We start from the raw sequence: 16,035 nt of genomic DNA, 5'->3' as shown, positions 1-16,035 counted from the left end.
AACTTATCCCACTGAAGGTGTGCGGCTGATGGATGAGGGAATGCACACTGGGAAAATGAAATTTAGAAGCGCTCGGGTACGATTATTTTCAGTGTTCCGTTTACTTTTTGTATATCAATTAAATTATATCCTATAGAATAATACGTCTTATTATTATTTTTCTAATTAAGCATTAACACGTCCAGCATTACAAACATCCTGCTTCGTTCAGAATTATAATTTTAAATCGACAGGGTAAAATCATAACAACGTAACCACTGCTCGTTAAATAAAAGTGTTCATACAGAAATTAAAGCGCATAACTTTAAAAGTACGTCAGTCAATGCAAGCTCTCGCGTGTGGATCGACACGAGTTATGTCCCCTTAAGCTGTAAGCGAATCGAACACACCGGCATTTGCAGTTTTCCCGCCCTCATCAGGAGCACGTGAAACCGGAAAAGCGTACCTGGCATGACTTATCTGATGTATCTAACATGCTGTTGGGTATGTGCATAAACCATAAGACGTTTTCTTACCAAATTAAAGTACTGCCAAAAGATGTAGGCTTCATTCCCCGTCAGTGAATTTTCTTTTAAAAAACAATTTTCCTCCCCATTTTGGACCCAACGCCAGGCGGACGCTCTATACTAATGTAGTATTTGCTCCCGAAGACATCACTATTTACAACCCTGAGGTTCAGATACCCCCTTGACAAGTGGTATACATTCAATTCTTTAAACAAGGGTTGGCCAAATCGCAACTATAACAGGAGAGGGAAAATGCACAGCCAGACCGGGGTTCGAACACAGGACCCTCCAAACTCTAGACAGAAGCTCTATCAATTGAGATACCTGATCGACAACGATCGACCCAGTCGAGTTACGCTTCACTAGAAACCCCTTCAGGTTGGTCTCTCGGGCTCTGCCATTGATGAGCAAAACTCAGAACATGGTTGTTTAACTCAAAATAGTAGAATGGTCATCAGGTTGAGCACAATATTATTTGATTGTAACATACCCTCCACATACCGGTCAAATTACCCCGCTTTTAGTGTAATACAGGTTTTACTACATATTTGAAAGACTGGCAGTCTATTTGAATCCTGGCCTTATTGCTTCCAGCGTCAGCAATTAGCATGTGTTAATAGATTTCTAAATTCCCCTCTGGACATGTTATGTTTGCTGTCAGGGGTTTGGTAAAGCAATCGGTGACCTGCAGTATATATACTGACCAACGTGATCTGGGGTCACCAAGCTTGACATATGCAGGAAAGAAGTTGTAAAGAAATAACTTACGGTATCTGGTGGTATTAATGTGGTATAATGTACGTGAAACAACATCTGCAGAAATGGCTCAAGACACATATATATTAAATACAGGCAAAAAGTCCAGCAACTCTGGCGGTGCACATATCTCAAGAACCATACAGGAAGGAAAATTGTTATGTTTGTGGTGAGGATTTTATGGGTAAAAGTTATTACTGAGTATGCCTCACAAAAAAAATGTGTTTTTAGCTTCCTCTAAATCCTTGTAGCTTAATGGCCCATCTGATTTCTCTGATTGCTGAAAGGTATGTTGAAAATATGTGCGGGGTGGGAAAACTGCCACCTCCATGCCACCCCAGTCTACTAGTTGATATGATGGGTGATTTCTCAAATTTTAAGCATACAGTTTAAATATCACTTTTTGTTGTTTTACTGAATCCTTATAAACTACATTTTGATAAGTTGAATGCTCCTGTGCAGTTTAACTTTTGTTTTTTTGTCAGTGGTCCGGATGAATTCATCATTACAACGAATATAGGTTAACAGCAAATAAATGTGAAGGGCTAAATTAACACTGAGTGAAAACTGATTTCCTTGGCGAAGGGCAAATGTTTGATCGGGCGGGAGTTTCCTAGTATACATTATAATACTATCAGATATATACATATCTAAAATTTTGGTGTCAAATAAAACAACTTTAATTGGCTATGCATCATCATTTTCCTCTTGGGGTGGCTACTAAACGCCTGGGTTACAAAGCATCTAATTAGCTGGGATATAATAGTCACTGGTATGATTCGTAGAAAGAGTAGCTTCCCTTCCACCTAGGAACTGTTAATAAAACTGCTCAAGCACCAGTTTGCGAAACAGCTTTGTTCCATATAAATCTTACCTGGCCTGAACATGCAAACATCTTACTCTTACAAGTTCTGATGGATTTTCATTTATGTATTTTGCTGAAATTTGCCATCATTCCCCATTGGTATTTAGACATTTTCCATCCATTGAATTATCTATAAAATAAAAGGCCCTTCCTGGAGATAATTTCTGCTGTATTTTCCCAAAATCATGTTATTTGTGTGTGCTTCCCAAAGTCACATAGCACAGGCCCATGTCAAAACGAGGAAGAAAAATCACTGCCAACAAATCAATAGGCATATATTACAGGTAGACTAGTTTGATCCTTTAATGCACATCAAAAGAATGGCATAGCAGCATATATATATACATATAAAACAAATGATAAGAGTTCAACTACAGCCTTGTGATTGGTAAGTTTTTTTATATATCTGAAAGCAATCAAATGGCTATAACCGCATGCCTTGGATTTTGTCATGATTTATTCCAAGGGTGGAGAGAAGATACCTGTATCAAGAGTCAAACCTTTGGATTTCAAAGATGGAATAGGATCTGATAAATCAAATATGTTCAAATGGTGGAATTTAAGGGGTCCATTGGTTACAGATCACTAGCCTTTAAAAGGGGATACATATACAATACAAATTCAACATTTCTTTTGTATGTGTGTTACGTGTATGTATAGAGTTATACATGTGAACTAGTGATGTAGTTGATTGACTGTTGGACACCCAATGTTCTATTAATCCAGAGTTAAAAAGATGACATATAGGAAATAAAAATGATATAACCTCATTGCAGGTCAATTTGCATGTACGCATACATGTAAACTTGTTCATATTGAAAGTAAATGGGATATAAAGAGGGCACACCAAAAAGAACAAATTTACTTCATTAAAGATTGATTTTCTGTTAATTTTCTGCATGCTTAAAGCATTCTGTTTGATTTTGTGAGACTATAATGCTAATTTTGTATTTTCAGCCACTGGGTCAAAGGTCAAGGTCACTTCTGGCATCAATTGATTCATGCATTCATTCGGTAACTATTTGTCTAATACATTTCCTGTCCTAATATGGTAATACAATTCAATTCATTTGATTAATTTTGGGCATACATGTATAAGTGTTCGTTAAGAATTTTCCTTATGTAGTGATAAGAAGGGCTTGCCACTTTTCTTTTGTGTAACGCTGTACAGACCTAATGACAATCTTCACAATGATAATTTTGTATTTGCTTCAATTTGCAAAAAGTACCCAGAAGGAAATCCAAAATATGGCTCCTTGAAGGCCTCTGAGTGGCTGACACAACATCAGCTATACATTGTAGCTCAAATCCTTTTTGGCCAATTTTGTTTAAAATTAAATTATTATAGCTTTAAAAAAAAGTGAAGTAATCTCAAGTTTCCACAAAGAATTCTTGATTTGCTGACAGTTTAGTAGCTACTCTATATGATTCAAATGGTATTTTGTTATTTGTTTAAAACTTTTAAATTGGCATTACTTATTCTATATTTGTTTTGAATAGTCTCAATAGATTTATATGTTTCTCTGAGGAAATAACTTTGACCCATTCAGGCGACTGGTACCGCAGTTCCTAGTGCTATTATCAATTGTTGTTCAGATTTATCGATCTATACAAAATCACCTTCTATTAATTTTCTGTTGATGCTCACAGAAGACGACTTACATAATGTAGTGAATGAATTACTGCCTTATTTTCCTGTCCAAATATGGTAATACGGTACATGTATTAGTGTTCGTTAAGAATTTTCCTTAAGACTTGCAGTGATTAGTAGGGCTTGCCACTTGTCTTTTGTGTGTGAAGTTGTACTGACCTAATGGGCGGACAACGCACACTGCCACACAATTGTGTACAGTAACGGAAAACGTCAAAGGAACAGCATGTGTCATTGATGAATCTTGCATGTATAAAGTTGTCGCATCATTGATGTCACCCAGAAGAAATAGTGGTGTGTCTCAAGAAATTCCAGTCCTTCTCTACACTAAAAACCAAGTTCAGAATCAATATTTTCTCTGTAGCAATTAGTGATGAGATAGTAAGCTGACAGATGTTCTCTAAACTCCCCCCCCCCCCCCCCCCCCCCCTCTTGTTTGACAGCCCATTTCCTCCTCTGGATTATGAGGCAGGGCTGGGGGAAGGTTGGCCCTGCTATCTAACAGATAACCACACAGCTCTAAGCCTAATTACTGAAAATTCAGTCCGACACCGTTATCATGACTCATACCATTCCAAAAATGGAGTGACTAAACTCTTTTTGAACTAAGAAATGTTCAAGATTGTTGGTTATTTAAAAGAGTTAATCTCATTTGTGAGATTGTTATGTCTGTTTTAATTATATTTTAAAATAAAGATAATAGGTTAACCTGACCTGCTTAAGCTATTGTTTTCCTTACATGTATAATCTGAGTTAAGGCTCCCCATACCGATGCGAAAAATTGTGATTACGCATTGGAAACTGTTTTCCAGCATGACTGTATACATATATATAGCTTTTATAAATCTTTTTTTGAAAGAAAACAATACCTTGTGGGACTTTGATGCAAACAAATAAAGGTGAAATATATAACAAAAAACCAACAACAGTGTTTTGAGTGAAAAATTTGGTGATGCTGACCAGAGTTCAAACCTAGGACCTAAGTTGGCTATACTGTCACCCTAACTGACTGACCTAATTAATGGTCAACAGAATTGTGCTGGTCAAACTGTGCCACAGTTATATCCAAAACAAATTAATGGGAGGTTACATAAAACCAGAGAGCAGTGGGACAGGAATCCTAGCAGCTTTTACCAATAAACATAAAATGCTAAACATGATTGCAGCTTGAAAATTAATAGCACTTCACTTTTCCATTAATGAACTGGGATCATTTTTTTTTTTTACTATTTCTACTAGCAGGGAAATCCAGGAAGCTGAAAACAATATGGCCAGCAAGACTGAAAATTAGAGGGGCAATAAATAAATGTTGAATTAAAACAACATACAAATTAGGAGGGGCCAATTTCAGTTTTAAGGGGCCCAATGCAAGTCCCCACGGCCTCCTCCAGGGTTATCCTTGACTAGCTATAGGGTATACATAATTATTTTCAATAATGTTTCTTTATTTTCCTTATTTCTTGTATTACAGCATTAATACCAAGTCATGATGGACAAATTTAAAGATACAAATTTAAAAGTGTTAAGGTAACTTGACATTGGCTGGTTGTGATGAGAATACAAATGGATCCTGAGCCTCTCTATTATGACAAGTCTTCTATGTTGGAGGTCAAGCCGAAGGTCAAGAAGTTGAAGATGGACAGGTAATTACATATCTATCATTCTGTTATCTTATATTAAATATTTCATTTTTACTGGTCTGTTTCACATATCTATTGCATAATCATTTGGTGGGCATAAAAAAATATCCATTGTACTGATGGACCATAACTTTCTCCTGGAAGGACACCAGATGTTACCAAAGTTACAACTGGTACCTATTTCTATAGCTAGGTAGACTGTAACGGTTGAGGTAAATATTTTTGTTAAATTGCCAGATTTGTCATCTGTGAACCCAATTAGAATTTGCAGCCTTAAGTTTTCAGTCATTGTGATGACTCATTTTAAGTGTTCTACTGTTAGTTAATGTTTTAGAAAGTAATAAGAGACAATAAGATCAGAAAGTGAAGAAACATTGATTATTATGATAGACAGAATCTGAAAAAAAACATAAAAAGTTTGAATGCTGTTTTTGTAATGGTACAATAGCTTATTTGAAGTCACCAATGTGAACATATAGCAGATTTATTCAAGGATACTAAATGAATTAGAATTCAAACGCGCATTGTTTATCTGGAGACAGCCTAGGTTTACAAATGTCTATATAATATTTACATGTGTCAGCACTCGTGAAGATACTTGATAAAATAGAAACATATATATTATGAAGAGATCAAGCTTCTGGCTTCTGTTTTTGAAAACCAAAATGTATAAATGCTTAGATATTGTTTTTGAGGCTGGCATTGATATGTAAAACAATCTTGTGTGCATCTGATAAATTGTTATAAATGTTAATTTGTGTGCATTTCACATGAAAATAAAGAGTTCAAGCTGGAGAGAATCAAAATGTACATGAGAAAGTCAACCTCTGTTCTTAGAGGAAAAGATTTGCGTATTTGAGATAAGCATATCACATGCCGTTAAGGACACTAGACTGTTAGGATATTTGCGATTTTATGATTTTATACTAAGGGTGGACTAAAATATTGCAATCACCAATATATTATGTATATGTGTAGCAATAAATTTCAATATTATAATGAAATGACAATTTAAGCATATTGCAATAATATTTTAAATGAATTTTTAGTGCTTTCAACACTTTTATGAAATTAAAAAACAAAATGAATTAATTTTATCCATACCATTGAAACTTTCTGAACAAATGTTCAGTTTTCATTTATTTTATAGAAAATGATTTTGAATACATGTATTAATATCTCAGAATACAAAATATTGTGATATATTGCAATATTTCCTAAAATATTGCAATATGCTGCAATATGAAAATAGCTTGCACTACGAACCCTAATTCTATACTGGAGTATATCTATAGACATTCTAATATTAATATTAAATATTAATTCCTACTATAATTATAACTGCAAAAAATAAAGATGGTACGGTGTTGTGAGTTTCCATGGATACCCATGACAAGGCCAGCTTATCATTCCAGAGACAATTATTCATTGCAGACAAGATGACTCGGAAATTACTGTCTGGATGCCAGGCCGATGATTCTGTATGACCAAATATGGCTGCCGAACATTTGTTGTTCCTCTCCCATTTATTCAGATTATGACAACTTCATCTCCGATATTGGAGAACTAATTCTTTGAAAAGTACCGGAGAATTTATACAAGAAGTAAAAGGATTTCCTTTGTCATGTTACTATGGGAACCAGATTAATGGTAATGTCCAATCTACAGGAAACAACTCAGTGGTAGGTATAAATGTCCTGTTGGGTATTAAGGTCATATCTGCAAGATATGAACACTTTTCAAAAAAGCAATCACATGTATACAGCTTGTCTACTAATATGTAACATCGTAAATGAATTGTGGACATAAAAGTAAGTAGCATGTACGTCTCTGTCATAGCAATATAATATCAAATAAATCTGAATGTCATGCAGCCATTGTCATCAATCTGTCATCATGCTTCATCTGCTGATGTCATTCGTTTACATTTTGAAACTGTATTTTCTAACTTTTCAATATTTTCAAAAACAAATTGAAGGATATTTCACCTTAACATGACAGGGACCATGCTTAAGTCTTGGGGATTCTGAAGTTGTTACGATGGTGACTTAAAGGGACTCCATAACCCATATGAAAAGGGAAAATGTTATACAAATTCCTCTGAAAACTGTAGATGTCAGAGCTTTCACGTGTACAAACGCCTAGGCATAGATTGTAAATTAAAAGGCTCTTGCCATATCCCTTAAACTCAGAAGAAGGCCGCAATAACTTAAAGGACCAATATATTAATTCCACGTCAAATTTAAAATAAACACGCAAAGACTGGTTTGGGACATGGATAATCATGGTAATTTATTATGCAATAATATGCAATAAATACTTATGCGAGATAAGTAATATTGTGCAATAATATATAATCGCCTAAACAACGGAAGATGACATATGTGTATGGTCATACAATGACCTTGACATATGCCCCGCACATGAACCCAAAAGCTGTTCAAGTAATATATATAAATAACAAGTAGAATTATCATGGTTCTCCTACTAGCTACATGACCTAAGCTACAGAAAATATAACTGAAAACATGGGAGGGAGGGAGGGAGCCACCAATATGTCATTCGACAAAGTCTGCCATTAAAGTAAATACATATCTTCAAATAGAATTGCCACATACATGTTGCTGGGTCAAATCACAGATGAACACTGGCATTTGAATTTGAAAAGCCCAGCCACCCCTGCAACTGATGCTGACCCTATGGGGTGTAAATGAGAGGCTCACTGCAGGGTAAAGTGGCCTATTATGTGAGATGGCTTCTCAAGCACTAGGCTCCCTCCTCCTTGAATTAATACACAATTACCAACTTAATTATCAAAATAAATTGAACAGTAATCTAAAGAAATTGGTATAAATACTAAGGTATATATATATAGCTCTGAATCTTTCAGTATCTATGGAGTAGCTGAAAACAGCTGAAACTATCTTGATAATAATACTTGTTATGGTCCTATATAACACACATTGCCATTGATGATAAACTACATAAAGCCTGCTAGGGCTTTATGCAAGTTTGTCAGGTTTTTAATAATAATTTTTCTCATGAAGAACTTTAAATATCAGAGCTGATTGCTTCTGTTTGTGGAAAGTTTAAGCTAATGAAGAACATAAACTGTTTGTACCCTTAGACACAGAGAAAGGCCACAACAAAGGGTGATACTGAGTGTGTCGGGAACACTCGGCACCACACCTCCAAAGTGAACAGCCATGGCAAGAACACCATCCTTGCTTCCTACGTACTTGAGAGTTCCTTGACCGCTAGTGCTGCGTTCTTGGGACTTTGTTGACGTCGTCATTATTGATGAAGCAGAAGACTCGAGGGTTCGTTTTCCATCTTGTACTTTTTCAAGGGTCTCTGTGTAAATGTTTCCTTTGTTTATATTTTGCCCTGATCTAGCACTCTTTGGTCATACTAATGGCATTTATATCATGTTGTTTCGTTGTTACAAAAACATCTTTCCACTTTCTTTGAACATGATGATGTTCCCCTTTCATTCATTTCCTGCTGTTTGTCTAAAGCAGTTTTTGTACCATATACATCTGGGTCAGTGTCAGTGCTGTTTTTGTTATATTTGTCTTTTTGAGCCTTTTGACCTCTGCAACTCTCGGGAGGCTCTTGGGGTGTTTCTCTTGTTGTATCGCAGCTGGGTTAATGGTGCCCTGTTTCAAGGGCTGCACGTTGGGCTGTCATTCTGTAAGAACTGTCAGAACTAGTACTAGTTCATAGAAAGGCCTAGGCATTTATAATTAGAATATAATCTGTTCATGCATGTCACCTCCCTTGGAACCCTAAATGGGACTACAATAAGTAGGTTTGAGTTGTATAAAGAAATGTGTCATAAACTGCTAGTTCTGTTACATAGTTTTACAGGTCACTTCAGACTTTGGCAAATTTTGTATTTGCAGTTTTTCGAACAACTATTTAACTGATTCATACTAAATTTCGTACAGAGGTATACCTTGGTGAAATTGACATTCAAGGTTGATCAAATAGGGACCAAATAGGGACCCAAAATCCAGGGGACTATTGTGGCAAACCTTTTAAATTCTTCTTCATTTGATCCACACCTGCTATTATTCAGAGTTTGTCTTTAGACATTAGTTTTTCCAGACTACTGTATATAATTAACTCCTAAAGTACTGCATAGATTTCAATGACACTTTCTAAACTTTTAACACATACCACTTACTAGATACTGTAAAAGCCTTTCTTTTTGTGGTCTCTTAATTTTCACAGTATCATATAGCTGTCAGACCTCCCTCATTAGCAGGGAAACAGTCCTCATTTTGACCAAAATATACCAATCTCCCTCGAAACTCCCTCATTCAAGTCCAAACTCACACAAACTCAAAATCTACATCCTGCAGGGTATTTGTAATGATAATAACAGGTGTGTCTAAAACAAATTAATGCTTTTGGCGATAAATTGAGCAAAGCAGTTTCAGTGGCATTACACGCACTTTCTCCCTCATTGGAAATTTGGAATGACGAACATCTCCCTCATTAAAAGCTTCAGAGGCAAAATTGCTAAAAGGGTAAATTTCACAGAACCCATTTTTCATGAATTTCAGGTTGTATCAATGGAGAATTGGAGACACAAATTGCTGGTATATATATGGCCTGATTTAAAGGATACATGATGTCTCCTACTACCGGGTATCAATGATCAATAGAAAAACAAATCTCTTTGATTTAGTCGTTTACATCCATTGGTCACTTGTCATGTTGTCATTGATGTAGTCGTTTACTTCGAAGCTTAGGTTGTCATGTGTTCTACAGGTGTGTTATCTGATTTACCTGTGTCGGCTGGTGAGGATCTGAGGGACTGAATTCCTAAACACGTCTCTCTGGTGAAGCATGCCGTCAGTAATTCATTCAGCCATTGAAAGATCCAAGAGGTGTCGGTGAAAACAGGTGCAAACATGTTTAATTGGTGTTTACTGCTTTGATAAAAATGTCAATATTTATATCATTAATTAAAGTTAGTAATGCATTATATGCATTTTGAAAATGTTTCATTTTGTTCATGAATAATATTTACCTCTTAGTGTCTAGGGATTTGTTTTTACCCAATATGTGATGACAGTCATACCAGGTATCCTGAATATATAACTGTAAGGGGCATGTTTTAGTCACATTATAGGGCCATTGTTAGGTAGTTTATTGGAATATAACTGTACACGGATGAATAAACAAAATTAATCATTATTACATACTCTGGCAACTTAACATAATTGAAAAAGAAAAAATACTATATATTAAATTTATTACCTTAACATTGAAAAGGTTCATCAAAGGAGAAGGAATATTGGAAAACTTGAATATTTATTTCATTTATTTTTTATCAGAGTTAAAGAAACATTGCTTTGATATGGTGAAGACATTTACTTCAGACTACGTGTTAAAATCACAGGAAAAGTATACAAATATGAGTGCTATTTTTTTTTTTGGAAAGGTGAATAAGTGTAAACCAGCTATATAAAATTATATGGTATACTTTAATTAGATAATATTTGCTGTGCTTTTGATAATGAAAGAGAAAGAAAACTTATGAATTTTTTTTCTGTACTTCCAGAAGATAGCTATTATGATCAACACCCTTTTTCTGTACTTCCAGAGGATAGCTAGTTATGATCAACACCTTTTTTCTGTACTTCTAGAGGATAGCTAGTTATGATCAACACCCTTTTTCTGTACTTCCAGAGGATAGCTAGTTATGATAAACACCTTTTTTCGGTACTTCTAGAGGATAGCTAGTTATGATAAACACCTTTTTTCGGTACTTCTAGAGGATAGCTAGTTATGATCAACCCCTTTTTTCTGTACTTCTAGAGGATAGTTAGCTATGATCAACACCTTTTTTTCTGTACTTCCAGAGTATAGCTAGTTATGATCAACACCTTTTTTTCCGTACTTCCAGAGGATAGCTAGTTATGATGAACACCTTTTTTCTATACTTCCAGAGGATAGCTAGTTATGATAAACACCTTTTTTCGGTACTTCTAGAGGATAGCTAGTTATGATAAACACCTTTTTTCGGTACTTCTAGAGGATAGCTAGTTATGATAAACACCTTTTTTCTGTACTTCTAGAGGATAGCTAGTTATGATCAACACCCTTTTTCTGTACTACCAGAGGATAGCTAGTTATGATCAACACCTTTTTTTCCGTACTTCCAGAGGATAGCTAGTTATGATAAACACCTTTTTTTCTGTACTTCCAGAGTATAGCTAGTTATGATCAACACCTTTTTTTCCGTACTTCCAGAGGATAGCTAGTTATGATGAACACCTTTTTTCTATACTTCCAGAGGATAGCTAGTTATGATAAACACCTTTTTTTCTGTACTTCCAGAGTATAGCTAGTTATGATCAACACCTTTTTTTCCTGTACTTCCAGAGGATAGCTAGTTATGATAAACACCTTTTTTCTGTACTTCTAGAGGATAGTTAGCTATGATCAACACCTTTTTTTCTGTACTTCCAGAGTATAGCTAGTTATGATCAACACCTTTTTTTCTATACTTCCAGAGGATAGCTAGTTATGATGAACACCTTTTTTCTATACTTCCAGAGGATAGCTAGTTATGATAAACACCTTTTTTCTGTACTTCTAGAGGATGGCTAGTTAGGATCAACACCTTTTTTTCTGTACTTCCAGAGGATAGCTAGTTATGATCAACACCTTTTTTAAAAGTCGGATAAGGTAACCGAGACATTTATAAATGGTCATATATGGCATTTGTGTAAATTACTTCCACCGACTTGCTCAATCTGACTTCTATGATTAATTAAGGCATTAAGTGCAATCTTGTTAATTTCTTTGTTATGGTTGACATTGTTCGCAAGAAACTATAAATTAATGTTAATACTTGACAAACTGTTGATGTTAACTTTGTTTTGATGGTAGATGTACTGGTATAACCTTCACCTTCATCTTCATCATCTGGTGTAACCTTCACCTTAATCGTCTGGTATAACCTTCGATCACCCTCATCTTCATCATCTGGTTTAACCTTCACATTCATCATCTGGTGTAATCTTCAACTTCATCATCTTGTATAACCTTCACCTTAATCGTCTGGTATAACCTTCGATCACCCTCATCTTCATCATCTGGTTTAACCTTCACATTCATCATCTGGTGTAATCTTCACCAACACCATCTGGTATAACCTTCACCTTCATCATCTGGTATAATTTTCACCCTCATCTTCATCATTTGATATAACTTTAACCTTCATCTTCATCTTCTGGTATAACATTTAAGGATTGAATGTGATTTAATACATATTCTTTGCTATAGAAGCTTTCTTTTTTTTAGTTTTGAAACTAAACCATTAAGATGGGACTAAATAAAGTATTGATGGGGAAACAGTTAATGAAAATGCACTCTTGAAATATATTTTGAAGCGATTTATGTATGGAGTCCATTTCATTTATTGGTCTATCTATCAATAGACAAATTTGTTACATTTTGTATCTAGTTCAATCCTCATAATCAAATTTCAAAACTGAAAAGGATATCTTTTATGGTATTAAATATTATTTTAAGTTTTATTAAAATAACATGACTAATATTTTTTTAGTGGCATATGGAATTTGATGTTGACCAATCAGGGCCATGGTTTAAATGCCTCGTGGGCACAGTAACATGTTTTTATTTCTCTGATTTTTTAGCTCACCTGCATCTGCATAGAAGCAGGGCCAAATAGGGCCAACTATCATAGGGATTAAGGGATTTCATTCCAATTTGGTCTGGAGGATCCCTGGGCCAAGGGCAATCAATTTTGTATACAGTGGATGTGGCCCTCAGGGTAAAGGGGCGGGGCCCAATAGGGGAAATAGAGGTTAAATCTTTGAAATCCTTCTTCTACCATAGGCATTACAGGATTTTATCCCAATTTTGTGTTCATCAAGTTGTCTAGTAGTGCCCGTTACTCTTAGGGTGTATTCATTAAAACAAGATGGCCACCAGGCTGCCATTTTCGATTTTAACATTTGAAGTATGTTCTCCCTATATGTACTTAAAACATATATCCAGGTGAGCGATACAGGCCCTCTGGACCTCTTATTTGTCCATCACATGGTACAGCAGTAAAAAACACACCAATGATAAAGCTTGTTGCAAACATAGTAAAATTATTATATAATATACCAGTACTGTCATTTCAATTAGAGTTATTTCCCTTAAAAATGTTTTATGATATGGGCCAAGTGTAATTCAAAGCATGACAGTGGTGGATCCAGAGGTTTTCTTTGGGCTTCAGGAACCCCCACCCCCACCCTAAGAGTTTTCTTTAAAAATCATGTATTTTCACCATTTTCCTCAATTTTTCCCCACTTGGGAAAACCCTCCCTGGTAATTTGGAAACCCCCTCAGATATGTCTCTGGATCCGCCAATGCAAATTCATACTTAAACTTCCATATATTATCTTTTAAAAAATATTGAAATCCATAAATACAAGTCAGACTGAGGTGGTATATACTGTAGGTACATACTCTTAATGAAATGATACTGTTTGTTGAAAGGGTGAACAAAGCTGGAATATAGTGCTGTCTAACTGCCAGTTTACTGATACCTGAAATAACAATCAAGAGAAACTAGTATACTGACTTTATGTTGGTATGATAAGTCATTGTCCCCTAAAATATACAGGAATACCTGTTACTAATTATATAATGGTATATGTTAATTAAATTCTGTAGATTATACAAATGGATACATACATGTATAGCGCAATGGCATAAGCAATTAATAGTAGACTGTTACATATGATCTGTATGATCATAATTACCTTCGAACATTAGCAGACCTGCAATTATCTTTCTTAATGAAATCCTAATTCAAACTCAAAATGTATGTATGTTAAGTAGGTATTCATTAATTGTCCAAATTTGGGATTAATAGAATCTTTCATTCCTATGACATCTGGATAAGGGGATCCCAAACCAAAGGGGAAAATCTTCTTTTGCCAAACAGTCAGCAAGCCTCCAGTTTGGCATTTTCAGAACCCTAATTTCCCCAAAGGCTGAGATCTTTCCATTTTACCACCAAGAGGTAGAAATTTCTCTTTCCCTTACACTATACATGTTGATCCTATCATACATGTGTGTCGCATTGTTGAGTCTTTGTTGACATTTCAGGTTCAATGCACTGTTGACGTGATGTCATACAATTGTTATGACAGGGGAATCCCCTCACCTCAACTCAAGGGTAAAACAAGGATATGTCACACCAGGAAAAATGTGGATACACCTGAGGGTAAGAGAAATTAAAATTAATTTGTTTTCTGTTGACAGTATAATATTAAAGCAGGCATTACATTGCTTGATTTACATCTGCTTATCCATAACATAGATATGTAAATGTGTGGATATGCTGATGGGCTAGCTAGAGTGGCTAAGGTTTGATAGTGATAGTAGGCAAAATAAAATTTTAAAAAAACATTTGTTTCGAGCTACCATAACTAATCCTAATTTTTGCTGTCAAACTTTTGATATTTTATGCCCTTTCCAGTGTTCCCACTCATTTTCTATCTGGGGTTTTTGGTACACACAAGGTTTGCAAAACGGGGGTACACCAGCAGATTGTGGGGGTACAGGTATGTATTTTGGGGGGTACTAATTTTTTGTTATCTTCAATTATGCACTTATAAAATAAAAACAATGAGAATTATCATATTCAGCATTTATTTTCATTTTGTGATCGATATTTTTTAATAATATTTATTATTATTTATTAATAAATTATTGCAAGGATAACTGCATATCAAGATCCATTCTGTAAAATGTCACCTATGTTGATCGTTAACTTATTTATCCCTTTGCTAACCAAGTGTTATTTAATACACTGATGACGTAACAGCGCTGATGTTTGTTAATTTGTCGTACCTTCTATTAAGTGACGAGATGATGATTTGATATTTCTTTCTGATAACTGTATTCCGACTGATCATCTAGCCTCAAACAATCAAATTCCTCATACCATTTGGTTTGAAATCTTTAAAAAAAAAAACGTTTTGCATTGGCACGTTTCCGGGGTGCTGATTCCTCCAGGCTTTCATTTATTAGCGCTGTCCGTTTGTTTTACCATAGCATCGGGAGTTTTGGCAGACTGATTCGATTGGTTTCGACTGGTTTCTCGCCTTTTATAAATAAGAATTTGTCGAGGTGGAGTATACAGTTATTTTGAGAATATTTTGAATGCAGGACACACAAATTCCTGGAAGTGTAAGTCAGGTAAGGCAGTCAAAATTTGTACGTGATTTATCTAAAATATGCGCGAATCACGCACATTTCTGTGTGAATGGGAACACAGCTTTCTGTAAAATTGGGATTTTCAGGGCTGCAACAATATATTGCAATTGAAAACGCTATGATACACAGTATTTGTTGGGAGGTCATGATACAGCTACAATATTTTCTAGATTTTGTGGTTTTTATACGCCCGTCGAAGACGGGGACGTATTATGTTATCACGTGAGCGGGCGGGCGGGTGGTCGGGCAAACGATGTCCGCTCGATATCTCGAGTAATTATTAACGGATTAACTTCAAACTTCACAACAAGGTTAATTACCATGAAACCTCGGACAAGTTCGATAACCGCCATTATC

General features: G+C 35.3%; 2 protein-coding genes across 4 annotated transcripts in view; one reads left to right on the top strand and one right to left on the bottom strand.

Annotated features, from left to right (window-relative positions):
• The window catches only part of LOC110466656, a 29,905-nt gene extending 19,555 nt beyond the window's left edge, over positions 1 to 10,350 (bottom strand). Inside the window, exon 1 of the mRNA XM_021523311.1 lies at positions 10,216 to 10,350. The gene's annotated coding sequence lies outside the window, so the exon portion shown is untranslated. The remainder of the gene's footprint in view (positions 1 to 10,215) is intronic.
• A 4,231-nt stretch (positions 10,351 to 14,581) lies between these two features.
• The window catches only part of LOC110466654, a 103,554-nt gene continuing 102,100 nt past the window's right edge, over positions 14,582 to 16,035 (top strand). For 2 of the 3 annotated variants that reach the window (XM_021523295.1, XM_021523293.1), the window contains exon 1: positions 14,582 to 14,683. The gene's annotated coding sequence lies outside the window, so the exon portion shown is untranslated. Of the gene's footprint in view, positions 14,684 to 15,007; positions 15,024 to 16,035 lie in introns of those variants that run through there. The other variant, XM_021523294.1, reaches the window with a different exon arrangement.

This window comes from Mizuhopecten yessoensis, unplaced genomic scaffold (genome assembly GCF_002113885.1).
Source record: "Mizuhopecten yessoensis strain PY_sf001 unplaced genomic scaffold, ASM211388v2 scaffold11139, whole genome shotgun sequence".
NCBI classification, from domain to species: Eukaryota; Metazoa; Mollusca; class Bivalvia; order Pectinida; family Pectinidae; genus Mizuhopecten; species Mizuhopecten yessoensis.
Note: the sequence above shows the minus strand (reverse complement) of the source record. Positions and strands in the feature narration are given on the sequence as shown.